This window comes from Peromyscus maniculatus, chromosome 17, assembly GCF_049852395.1.
Source record: "Peromyscus maniculatus bairdii isolate BWxNUB_F1_BW_parent chromosome 17, HU_Pman_BW_mat_3.1, whole genome shotgun sequence".
Lineage (NCBI taxonomy): Eukaryota > Metazoa > Chordata > Mammalia > Rodentia > Cricetidae > Peromyscus > Peromyscus maniculatus.
Window position 1 is genome coordinate 47,101,881 of NC_134868.1, and position 13,570 is coordinate 47,115,450.

Sequence of the window (13,570 nt, forward strand, 5' to 3'; positions counted from 1 at the left end):
TCACAATAACAACAGTGGAAGTCAGTCAATTTGGACTGGAAAGTTCACTTCTTGTTCATACTTGTACCAGCACGAACTCTCTTTCTGAGAACACCCACACAACCCATGCAAAGATGCCGCTCCAACATATTGGAACATCTACTAAGGCAACCAGGTGAGTTCATTTCTTCATCCACTAGACGCATAATTACAGACAACCTCATCTGCAAACAGCGTTTCCTCTCTCCCTTCTTTCCTTTTCAATGCCAGAAATCAAGCCCAGGGCCTCTCGATGCACAGAGAAACACTGTACTGCTGAGCCACACTCTCAGCCTCCAATACGCTACTTCTGTTTTTAAGAAGTACGTATTACCAACTACATGCCTGCTCCAGTCTAGGTACTTAGCACTTGCAATTTGCAGCTCTACATCTAAGAAGTAGTCATCTCTACTCAACAACAAGAATATTAATCCTTGGTGAAAAGGTGAAGTGGGGTAGGAACTCACATCTCTCAACTTGGGCCCTTCAATTCCACTGCCGAGGGGGGGGGGGGGGGGGGGGGGGGGAATGATGCGGTGCGGAGAGATAGCTCTGTGGATGAGAGTACTTGCTGCATGCACAGCCATGAGGATCTGAGTTTAGATCACAGCACCCACATAACAAGCTAGGCATGATCTCACAAATGCACGTTTGTAACCCCAGCACTGTGGGGGCAGAAACAGAAGGTCTGGAGGCTTGCTGGCTAACAGCCTAGCAGGAAAAAGAATACAAGTCCCCCCAGGTACAGGGAGAGACCCTGCTTCAGAGGAAACAGCAGGGAGGGAGAGAGAAGGAAACCCAACAACTCTGTGCTCAGGCACACAGGTGCATATAAATATGTGCACGCCCCCAACACACACACACACACACACACACACACACACACACACACACACACACACACACACACAGTTCTGCTAACTGGCTTAAAGCAAACACAACTGCAGAACAACTACTGGGATAAAGGTCAGTTAGATCAAAGCAAATCTCTTACAGTGAAATGGATGGGTAGAACACACTGTCCATGTACTTCCCCCCAGCCCCCGACAGGGTTTCTCTGTGTAGCCTTTGCTGTCTCCTAGAAGAGGTCTGTAGACCAGGCTGGCCTCAAACTCACAGAGATCCACCTGCCTCTGCCTCTGGAGTGCTGGGATTAAAGGCGTGCGCCACCTCCCTCGAGCCAGTGTACGTTTTTAAAGAAGGTATTTATAAATCATATCAGAATCAGAATGTTTTACTTTGTTCATTTAGTTACATGTATTTATGTGTGTGTCAGAGGCAGAAACATGCATGGACCACAGTGCTTATGAGGAAATCACAGGACAACTCAGGAAAAACAATTCTCTCCTTTTCACCATGTGGATTCCAGCCATTAAACTCAATTTGTCAAGCTTGGTGGAAAATACCTTTACCAGATGAACCATTTATTCAGGCTTTTTCCCCTTGAGACCGGGTCTCACTGTCTAGTCCTTGCTGGCCTGAGCTCATTGTGTAGACCAAACTGCTGGCCTCCAACTCACAGAGGTCTGCCGGCCTCTGCCTCCCGAGTGCTGGGATTAAGTGTGCACCACTCTGCCCGCCAGCATTCCATTTGTTGGTTTTTAAAATGTGCTCTTCCCAAGATGCTCAAGCTGGTCTCACACTCCAGTGTCAAGGGATCCTCCTGTCTTTGACTTCAAAGTACCTACAACTCTGGCAGGCACCACCTCACTCACATGCACTTGAGAGCAGAGGGAGTTCCAAGGCAGCCAGGGTTACACAAAGAAACCCTGTCTCAATCAACAATCAATCAATCAACCAACCAACCAACCAATCAACCAATCAATAAAAGCTAGGAGGTGGCTGCTCACACCTTTAGTCCCAGCACTCAGGAGGCAGAGGCAGGTGGATCTCTGAATTTGAGGCCAGACTGGTCTATAGAATGAGTTCCAGGACAGCCAGGCCTACACAGAGAAACCCTGTTGTGAAAACTAACTAACTAACTAACTAACTAACTAACTAACTAGATGAATAAATAAAAGCCAACCAACTGATCTACTTATCCTAATTGTTTCTATGGGCATTTAGAAAAACCTGCCAGTGCTGATACCTTGTGACCAGCCTTAAGGGCAAGTAAAGTCTTTAAGGTCCTCAACACTGCAACGTGGAAAAGCTGTTCAGACTTCAAACTAAAAGTTCACTAGTTCTAAGAACTTCATCTTGAAAAAGTAAATCCAATGTCATCTTCTTTGAAGGGCTACAGCAAGCCAAGTAAGGCAAAGAACATTCTAAATGCAAGAAATGAATAAATAAAAATTGTCTTATTAAAAAATAATTTTGGGGGACTGGAGAGATGGCTCAGTTGCTCTTCCAGAGGACTGGGGTTCAATTTCCAGTATCCATATGGCAGCTCACAACTGTATCACTCACACAGACATATATGCAGGCAAAACAGCAATGCACATAAAATAAATAAATAAATAAATTTAGAAAAAATAGTAATTTTGAAATATACTGAAATCTGAATTAGATGGCACTCTTTTTGGTCTGAGGTGTCTAGAAAATTTCAAATTCTCCCATTCCTGAGTTAAATAAGTATTGTGTTTTCAAATTCATTTTTAAAAAACTGGAGTTATTGTATGGGTATTTATAAAACAACCTAAGAGGGCACCACATAAAATGTTATTGTATAGCTTACATGAAAACTATAATGTATGTAATTCTTTTTCGTTTTCCCATTTGTTTTCTCCTCAACATTAGTCTTGATTGAGACCCCTATCTACCCCAGCTTGGTGATACATGCCTGTAAACCCCAGCACTTGGAAGATGTAGGCAGTACAAACAGGAGTTCAAGGCTAGCCTCCTCCACATAACAGGTTGAAGCCAGTCCGTCTCGAAGAGGAAAAAAAAAAAGGATTCCTATCTGGTTCATGCAGTAGCACATGCCCATACTGAGCCCTTGTTCAAGGCCTCCAGTTACATGGGGGTTCAGTGGTGGGCAGCCAGCCTGTACTACTGGAGACACCCCCCCATCTTAAAACAAAACGAAAGCCACGCCTATCATTTTAAATACACTAAGAATCCTCCTTCAGGGATGCTTCTCAAATTCGAGATCTTGTTAATGGCAGATGTGCTAGAGGAGAAACAACACACATTCACCCAGCAAATCCAGCGTTTCCTAAGTCACAAAACTCAAACGACGTCTTCTACCTTTTCACGTCCCACTATGGAGAGAGGTGTCATGCACACGCTAGTCGTGTTCAAAGAACTATCTGCTTCCTAAGATTAGCAGTAAAAATGAAAATGAAACTGACACTTTTACAGAGCACAAGAGAGGACAGGCAGGCTGTGGAGGGGTCACAGACTTGCCTGGACAGCCTGACTTCCTGAGTTTGATCCCTGGACCTCGAATGGAAGGACATACACCTGCACTCACACATCTAGACAGACTTTGAAGTGAGGTCACTTTAGTGTATCTAGTTCCTAAGTCAAGCTTTTTAGTTCTGGAAGATGAAATACGCTGTGTGAGTGTCTGTGGGTCGGGGTCATCTGCAGGAGTGGGTTCTCTTTCTCCACCAGGAAGGCCCCGTGATCCACCTCAGGCCGTCAAGTCCTTCACCTGTTGAGCCGTCTTGCCCAGAGGCCCCTTATTAATATTTACGAAAAGATTAGTCTAAAGAAATAAAGCTCATTACTTATTTAAAAACACAAGTGATAGATGTGTTGTTTATTAACAAAAAAATCATTTGAATTGCTTCTTCAAAAGCTAATACTGTTTTTTTTTCCCTCTGAAGTAAAACTAAAAACAGCATTGCATTGAAAAACAGATTTTTATGAATACCAAGTTCTAAATCTTTTTACAGCTTTAACAATTTTAATTTCTTGGGACTGATTTGCTTGTCACTGTGGAACAGTATGCGTATGACTTTTGTTTGGAATCATAGAATATATTTTCCTTTTTGGTCGAGCTTAACAGAATTAACTCAAGCTTCATCCATGTTGTGTTTATCATTTATTCCTTTTTATAAATAATCAGTAAAGATGTATGTAACACAGTTTAACTCTGTGTGTGTGTGTGTGTGTGTGTGTGTGTGTGTGTGTGTGTGGTTTTTTGACACAGAATTTCTCTTTGTAGCCCTGGCTGTCCTGGAACTCATTCTGCAGATGAGGCTTGCCTCTGCCTCCCAAGTGCTGGGATTAAAGGCCTGCGTCACCACCGCCCAGCTTTGACGACTATTTTTGATAATTATGTATTTCTGGACTCTAGTCCACTCATCTTTCTTTATGCCTATAAAACACAATCTCTGGCTTTATAAACCCTGGGAAAGGGTAGCAAAGAGTAGCATAAGTCTGGGCTGGAGAGATGGCTTAGTGGTTAAGAGCACTGGCTACTTATCCAGAGGACCCAGCTTCAATTCCCAGCACCCACATGGCAACTAACGACTGTCTGTAACTCCAGTCTTTAATATCCACAACAGGTAAGAATTTTTGCTTTAAGAGATTCAGTAAGTGGGGTGCAGTGGCACAAAACTGTAATTCTAGCAGTTGAGAGACAAGGTAGGAAAAGGCAGGAATTAGGTATGCTGGCCTGGGCTACACAGTAAGTTTGAGTGAATTCATTTAATATGAATTCATGGGAACCTATTTTTGTGATAGAAAAAAAGTAATTTAAAAAATAAATCTCCTAAGATTTTTTTTTATTAATTGAGACAGGGTCTCACTATGTAGCCCTGGCTATCCTGGAATTCACTATGTAGACCAGGCTGGCCTCAAACTCAGAGATCCACCCACCTCTGCCTCCCAAGTGCTGGGAATAAAAGCATGCGCCACCATGTCAGGCCTGCGATGTTTTTAAAACTATTGTTTTTAATTAAGTATTTTCAGCTCATTATAAAAAAAAGAAAGAAAGAAAGAAAACTTGACCAGCGTCTCAATTTTACTTTAGGACCAAGGCTAGGCTTCTGATTTTTTTTTCCTTCATTGCTAACTATTTCATTGACAATTTTATTACAACAAGGAAAATTCTGTCAACACCTATTTCATTACACAAAACACAAACTTCAAGATAGCCTGGATATAATGAATTTACACACAAAAACATTTTGTCCATATGCTACCTGTCGAAGTGTGAAAAAAAAACGTAAGCATGAACCCATGCCTCACTGCAACTTCCTGGAACTCATACTGACTGACACTGCCTGACCTCAGGTCATTCCCTCTCAGCTTGAGCTTTAAAGAACAGCTCAAAGACTTTCATAGTAAGGAAGCAAAGTAATGTGGTCTTGAGATCCAAGTCACCGGTTTGTCACCAAAGCCTTGGACTTTTCTACAGGCCTCAATTTTTTTCTCCTGTAAAAAGTTAGGTTGTACCATTTATCTTCCATTCAAACAGACTGTCACAAATGTAGTCAAAATCAACTATACTCTTATAATTGCAAAAGAATGATTAACTTAGCTGGACCTAATGGGGAATGCCTTTAATCCCAGCACTCAGGAGGCAGAGGTAGAGGCAGATGGATCTCTGGGAGTTCGAGGCTAGCCTGGTCTACATAGGGAGTTCCAGGACAGCCAGAGCTACATAGTGAGACCCTGCCTCAAAAAAAGAAAATGAAAACAAACAAACGAACAGGTTAACTTAAGTGGTAGTATTCCAAATAGTGGACCACTACAGGACTAACAAACGTTGCAGGTCCACCTGCCTGCTAACTGAGTTAAGGAAAACAGCAGCCAGCACTGTGCTGCACAGGATCTCAGCTACATGGAAGACTGACGCAGGAAGACAGCGAGTTTGAGGCCAGCCTGAGCAACTCAAAATAAAAGAACAAAAGGCCAAGGGGTAGCTCAGAGGCCTGGGTTCTAGAACTAGAGTGTGAACCCTTTATATGTACGTTAAGTAAATCCACAGAAACTGTCTAGGCACTCAAGACACTTCCAAGTAGTTACAGTGAGAACTGGGGGCACTATTCTTTTGAAATATTGTAAATAACAAGCATGTGTTGCTCTTATGACTTTAAAGAAGAAACTAACAGAAACAGTTTGCTGCTCTGGGTTCTATAATCCAAAAGACCTATACTCAAATACCAGCCTGGTTATTTAAATGTTCACTAACACTTGTAATGTTGTTATCTAACCTGTTTCTCCATTTGCAAAAAGCAGTTAGAAGTCGAGTCTCAGAAAACCACAGGGAAGATAAAGGAAACGATTCCTGGGGACACAGCATAGCACACTGCAAGAGGACATCATTACTATACCTATTACTGTATATTATATAGACTATTACTTTAAAATTCCAGAAACTATTGTCTTTAGAGTGACTCTGGACAGTTGGGCCAAAAAAAAAAAGTTTTGTGGGCAGTTAGCTTCCTTCATTCAAGATTCCTTTAATCATTATAAGACCATCTGTGAATCTGCCACTCAGAAAAAAAGGGAAGAGGGATGTAGTTTAGTTGGCAAAGTGCTTTTAAAGCCCTAGGTGGGACCCCCAGCACTCCACAAACCAGGCATACTATCACATGTCAGATGGAAGAAAATCACAAATGAAAGTTTGAGGCCAGCCTGGGACATATGAGACTCTCTCAATAAACAAGTAAAAAGGTATTAGGGTTGTTGGGCAGAGGTGGCACACGCCTTTAACCCTAGCACTCACTCTGTGGATTCCAGGCCAGCCTGCTCTACAGAGTGAGTTCCAGAACAGGCTCCAACGCTACAGAGAAACCGTGTCTCGAAAAACCAAAAAAAAAAAAAAAAAAAAAAAAAGATCAGAGTCAGAGAGATGCTCAGTGTTAAAAGCACTGGCTGTTCTTCCAGAAGACCCAGGTTCAATTCCCAGCACCCACACAGCAGCTCACAACCATCCATAGTTCCAATTCCAAGCAACCTCTTCTGGCCTCCATGGACCCAGACATACATACAGGCAAAACATTCATACACACACACAAAAAAAAAATTTAAAAAAATTGTAGCCGGGCATGGTGGCACACGCCTTTAATCCCAGCACTAGGGAGGCAGAGGCAAGTGGATCTCTGTGAGTTCGAGGCCAGCCTGGTCTACAAAGCAAGTTCCAGGACAGCTAGAGCTTTTACACAGAGAAACTCTGTTTCGAGAAGAAAAAAAAAAATTGTAAATACCAACTAGGCTAATGATGAGCAGAGCAGTGATCAGGGCAAATTTAGATTTTGGGTGTTTAATAACTACAGTAGCCTTCTTCCAAGGAACCCAGAACAGAACATTCTAAGACGGTTCATTCAAGCTTCCAAATAGACGTTTTCTATTGTAATATACAATTGCTCACTTTCCTAAAAATTGTGGCACTAATAGTTCATGCACATAAGCTTACTAATTACAAATAATATGTCAACCAAGAAAGAAATACAAATAAAATACCTATATCAAAATAAAGTCCAAGTACATGCTGAATGGCTTTTTTGAACAGAATTTGTCCCCAGAATTTAAAAAAAAAAAAAAAAAAAAAAAGTTCAGGCTATACATTGTCAAATCAAAATACCCCGTTATAAATCCAACATTTATGCCAAGTCTAATCTCAAAAAGTCCTACTCCAACAATATTAAATTTAAGTTTTCCATCAAACCCCATAAAAGCTGGGGTTGATTTGTTGAATCAGTCTGTAGTACAAATGGATTGAGCCCATTATATAGTTAACAGGACTTGCTGGTATTAGAAAACAGTTTCAATACTAACACATGGGCTAAAGTTTGGATTACCACAATTACAATCATTTTTTTTAAGTAAGGCGCATATTGAATCCTTTTCAATATAAAAAGAAAACAGATTTCACCCAGTACCAATTTATCTACTTTGTCAAGATTTAGACGCTTAGGAACTATTCAGAATCATACAAGCAGTTAGATCAGAATGCATGAAAGAACATGTAGCCTTCCTGAGAGTGACAGAACTTCCCATCCACCCCACCCCCCCCAAAGGCTGGCAACTCCATGAGGATCTAACGCTTACATGCCCACTTCACAGATCACGGTGCTGTGCTGAACTGGCATTTCCAGACTGCACTGAGCCAGCTACATGAAAGCAAAGCGAAGAGGTGATAGAAAGCTAATTAAAAAAACATCACTCATAACATGCATATCACCTATCACCAGGAACGTTTCTAATTTTCCAATATTCAAAATTAGGCAAGCGGATCATCTACCACAGGCTGATCTTCCCCACCCCTTCCTAAGAGTGCCCCAAGTAAAATAACCGAGGCAATTTCCTTGTTTACTTAAAGAATTGCAAAAAAAAAAAAAAATGTTGACTTGCTTCTGAGGTGTCTGAAACCAATCAATATTTAAGACTTTTCACAGTCATGTTTGAAATCCAACAGCAATGATTTCTTCAGTTAGTAAAAAAGAAATCTAATTTTAAATTTATAAAAAGGGTTGAATTTTACTCTGCAATTTATCAGTATGCTTTTTTTTTTTTTTTTTTTTTGCAACCAGAAGGAAGAGGGGGAAAGAATGGGAGAAGCGGCAAAACACACACGAGCCGGAAACCATCGCTACCTCCTTCGGTGGTTATGAGTAATTGTAAATGACCCAAGAGGTAAGAGAAGAAGTTCATGAATAGCAGGGGGGGGGGGGGGGTGTAACAATGTGAACTGGTCCGTTCCAGATTCACGCAGATGTCGGAGAGGAAAAGGAATTTATTTACACTGCAGTGCCTGGTAGCAAACATGGCTGCCCCTGCCCCCTTTAAATCTGAATAGTCTTCACTCCCTCACCAAAACCATCAGATTATGGCCATGTCTCTCCCTGTCTCCCTACCATAACACAAACACATCTCCTCTTCTCTCAGAACAGTAACACCCACACCTCCTCATTTCACAACAATCACAACCCCATAACCACTAGCTTCTCCATTTCTCTAGCCTTGAAATACAAGACAGAATACACACAAATATAGGAGGAACAAAAGGCTTTCCTTTCTAACCACTCCAATAATCCCCATCCCTCTTTTCCTCACACTCTGTGACGCCCGGTCGATAATTCTCATCCCTTCCAACACTCAGCTAATGTCCTTCCCTAGCCTAATCGTATGTCTTTCAGTTTCCTGCGTCTATTTCCTACCCTGCTATTGCATCCTGACACAATCATTTTTCATGCCCGTTTCCTAATCTTATCTTTTCCTCCACTTTGATTCACTAGTTTCTCCCTTGATTCCCAGAAGATGCCTCGTTCTCCATCAATTCTCTCCTCTCCCTTTTCCCCCCAACTCTTCTAGTTTCCACACTCCATTCCAGACCTCCCTAATTTGCAGTCTACCGAGGTCTCCGATGTCCAAATCTAACTCTTCTCTTTTCCCTCCCCCTCCCCGGTTTGCATCCTTATCCCCGCCCCCATCCCACCTCTACTCCCAATTCCCAGCTCAGCACCACTACATCATATCCCAAGCCTACCTGCCCCACCTCCCGATTCCTTCCACACCCACCTTACCATCTGCTCTTATTTCCTCGAACCCTTTCCAGACCACCCGCGGCAACTCCCCTTCCAGGGTCTCACTCCTTACCGGTGTCTAGGTCTTAGGTCGCCCCCACCTCAAAGGAGCCTCCTCAGCCCTGACGCGCAACACACACACAGACACTCACACACACACACACACACACACGCAACACACACACGCACACACGCACACACACAAGCACTTTACCTTCAGTTTGTTCCATTCTAACCCCCCGGCCGTGTCAGTACGATCACAGGAGAGACACGGAGGCCCGAAGTGGGGCTGGGCTGCCGGCAGCTGCCGGGACCGCGGGCGCAAGAGACGGAACCGAGCTAGGCCGCATGAAATCCTCGGACTAGATTTCCCTCGCGCCCAGCGCCCCTGCCATGGCGGCCGGCACGGAGGAGGGCCACGGCCCGGCCGGCCGGGCTCGTTTGCGGGCGGGCGGGAGGCTGCGGGCGACGCGGAGCGAAGGGGAGGCGGCCGGACGGGGGTCGCCCGCCGAGTAGCTCTGCTGGTGCCGGAGAGGAAGCCGCGGAGGCTGGCGGCCCCGAAGGGCAGCGGGGTCCCGGGGCCTCGATCGAAAACTGCACACCTCTCCTCGGCGCCCGGCACACAGCCCCCGGCCTCGGCCTCCGTCCGGATCTCCGCGCCGCCAGCTCCCGCCGCCGCCGTCGCCGTCTCCGCCGCCGCCGCCGCCACCACCGCCGCCGCTGCCGCTGCCGCCGCCTCCGCGCACAAAGCCCCCCCGCCCCGTTCGGCGCCGCCGCCGCCAAATCCTAGCTCTCCCATTGGCCACGGGCCGCGGTGCCTGCCGGGAAATGCAGTCCTGGGGCCGGGGCGCGCCGGGAGCGAAGGAGGAAGAGGGCTCGTCGGCTTGCGGAGAGGAGGGGCGCGCGAGAGTCTGGAGCGGACGCGAGACCGCAGGCGATGAGGCCGAGGGACAGGAAGGGGCTGGTGCGGAGGGGCGGCCGGGTCGGGCCTGCGAGGCTAAATACTTACTAAACGGCAGCACGCACTAGACGCCATATGGTAGTGGAGCGGCCCTGCGCTACAATTCCTAGACGTTTAGGAAGAACCTTAAAGGACCCGTGCGCGATCAGCGCCGACCCGGGCAAGTGCTCGGGTCCGGGAGTCGCTGTCACTCTTGACAGCTGTCAGCAGAGCGCCCTGCCTCCCTCCCCGGCGTCCCGATCGGGGCGGAGGGGGGGGGCTGCACTTTTAAGGACGCGAGCCTGAGCCTGGGCTGTCTCCGCCACGGTGAGAGACGGAAGGCTGCCAGTTTGCAAGCACTGCGTGGGGATGGGGGGTGGAGGGAGGGAGATGCCGGGCAGCGTCCGCGTCCGGCTCAGAAAGGCACCCCGACCTCCCGGGGCAGGCGCTGGACCCGGCTGCCCTCTTCCTGCCCGCACCAGGGCACAGAGGCTTGTGGGTAAACCAGGAGGACGTCAGCGCGACTGCATCCCGGGCCGCGGGCCACGGCGAGGACTGCGGGCGGGTCACGTGCCCCAGCCCTGCGCGGCGGCTGCTGCTGCTGCTGCTCAGGGCCAGACCTCCGCACCGGGTGACGTGGGGGTATTTGTCCCAGAGCGATCACCCGAGAGTGAGGGGGAAGGAGGCCGTGCTCTGCAAACCTCCAGCCCTCCCCGTTCTAGGAAATAGGAGTAAAAAACAACGACCGGGCCCGGGAAACAGTGCAGATGGGAGTTTTCCTGGGGCCTGGTGGTTAATTACTTAGAACCTTCAACCCGGAGACTTACAGAAGAAACATACGTAGCGATCAGATGAGGAAACCGATATCCACTCTTGCTGTCTGTTCTGAGAACTGCAGACCCCGATCACTACGAAGTGTCATACTCTCCGTGGACACGACCAGTGCTCGAACTATATTTGTCACCATTACGAGAGATTTCTGATGTGTTTCTCTTTTCAAATACCACCTCAGAATTAATTTTAGAGATTTTATCATTGTATTTAGGAGTGTTTTGCTCACATGTATATATGTACATCTTGTGCGTGCCAGGTCCCCGGAGGAGATCAGAAGGGGCGTCAGACCTGCTGGAACTGTCCTTATGGATGGTTGTGAGCAACCACGTGGGTGCTGGGAACCGAACCCTGATCCTCTGAATTAACGAGTGCTTTTAACTACTGAGCCATCTCTCTCCAGCCCACCACCTCAGAATTTTATAAAATTTCTACATTTCGGTGATTTGATTTTTTTTCCATTTTTTTTTTTTTTTAATTTTTGGGCTTTGTTTTGTTTTGTTGAGACAGGGTTTCTCTATGTAGCCTTGGCTGTCCTAAAACTCGCTCTGTAGACCATGCTGGACTCAAACTCACAGAGATCCTCCTGCCTCTGCCTCCTGAGTGCTGGAATTAAAGGTGTGTGCCACCACCACAGCCCGGCCAGTTCAGTGATTTTAATGGGTACTAAATACACGTTTGTTAAAATGACTGTTAATACTAAGGGTAATACTGAAAGCAATTCAGTTGATTTTATTTATTTATTTAGATTTTCGAGACAGGGTCCCTGGCTGTCCCGGAACTCTCTGTGCAGGCTAGGATGGCCTCGAACTGATATAGTTCTCCTGCCTCTGCTTCCCAAGTGCCAGGTGCTGGAATTAAGGTGTGTGCCACCACTGAGCGGGGCATAACTATTGTTTTTGTTATTTTGATTATTTACAATTAAAATTAATATTATTAATTATGCCAGGCATTGTGGCGCACGCCTTTAATCCCAGCACTCGGGAGGCAGAGGCAGGTGGATCTAGAGGCCAGTCTGGTCTACAGAGAAGAGTTCCAGGACAGCCAGAGCTATAACACAGAGAAACCCTGTCTCAAAAAAAAGAAAAGAAAAGAAAAAATATATATTTAATTATTTTTTGTGTGTTAATATCAGAGGATACTTGTGGGAGTTGGTTCCAGACTTTCACCATGTAAGTTATAGACATAGTGGCAAGCACCTTTTGTACTGAACCAGCTCCCTAGCCTACTTTACAGTTAATCTGTAAAATTTTGTTTAACCCAAACTGGCCTTGAACTCATGGCAATCTTCCAGCCTCAGCCTCCGGAGTACTGGGATTATAAACACAAACCACCATTCTCAGTTAATCTGTAACCATTTTCTGTTTAATTGGATTCATTTATTTTGAGATAGGGCTTGCTGTGTTGCCCAGGCTAGTCTCCAACTGGACCGAAGCATTCCTCCTTCCTCAACCTACCCAGCAACTGAGATTACAGGCTAGGACTACGGGACCAGGCTTTTTTTAAACTATTTTAAACCTATCCTTTGTGTATTACTACCACTTAAAGAAATCAAAATTGCATTTATAGCCGGGCGGTGGTGGCGCACGCCTGTAATCCCAGCACTTGGGAGGCAGAGCCAGGTGGATCTCTGTGAGTTCGAGGCCAGCGTGGTCTACAGAGCGAGATCCAGGACAGGCTCCAAAGCTACAGAGAAACCCTGTGTGTGTGTGGGGGGGGGGGGATAAAATAAAAAGGTGAACAGGGAGAGTGATGTGAACCTAGCTTGGTCTCTTCCAGTCCTCTCCACTTTCCAGCTCCTCTAACGCTGTTGCTGTTTTGACCAGGCATTTGGATTTCCCATCTCAGGAGCTCATAAATGTCCTTAGAGATTTCATTTTGGGAAACAGGCACACATAACGCTTTATGTTTTCATCATCTAACATACTCTGAGGTTCAAAACATGCTAACTCTTCATAGCAAATGAGCAAACAACCCATCAAGACAGAAACAGAATAGGTTTGTCAGAGCTATGGCAGTAAAAACTTTTGGGGGCTTCTCTTCTGAAAAAAAAAAAAGTTTAGATGGATACATAGATATAATTTACATTTATCCAAAAACCAAATGTCAAGCCTGATAAAATATACAAGCCTGGAGAAAGCATTCATTGCTTTAAATGAATGGGTTTCATAAGAAGGGTTCTTATCTCCCCACCCCCCCCTTTTTTTTTAAAGAATTGGATTGCTGACTTGTGACCATGCTAGAAAATCTACATTTCAAATATTGTGTATGGGATAGTTCATCTGCTTATAAATACTGAATAAATTTTACCGTGCCTGTTTGTAAGTGAATACAATACATGGATAAGAATTTTTCC

General features: G+C 45.4%; 1 protein-coding gene across 6 annotated transcripts in view; it reads right to left on the reverse strand.

Moving 5' to 3' along the window:
- The window catches only part of Nsd3 (nuclear receptor binding SET domain protein 3), a 110,717-nt gene extending 100,126 nt beyond the window's left edge, over positions 1-10,591 (reverse strand). For 5 of the 6 annotated variants that reach the window (XM_076553777.1, XM_076553776.1, XM_076553773.1 and 2 more), the window contains exon 1: positions 9,658-9,798. The gene's annotated coding sequence lies outside the window, so the exon portion shown is untranslated. Of the gene's footprint in view, positions 1-9,657; positions 9,799-10,452 lie in introns of those variants that run through there. The other variant, XM_076553774.1, reaches the window with a different exon arrangement.
- Positions 10,592-13,570: the final 2,979 nt, after the last annotated feature.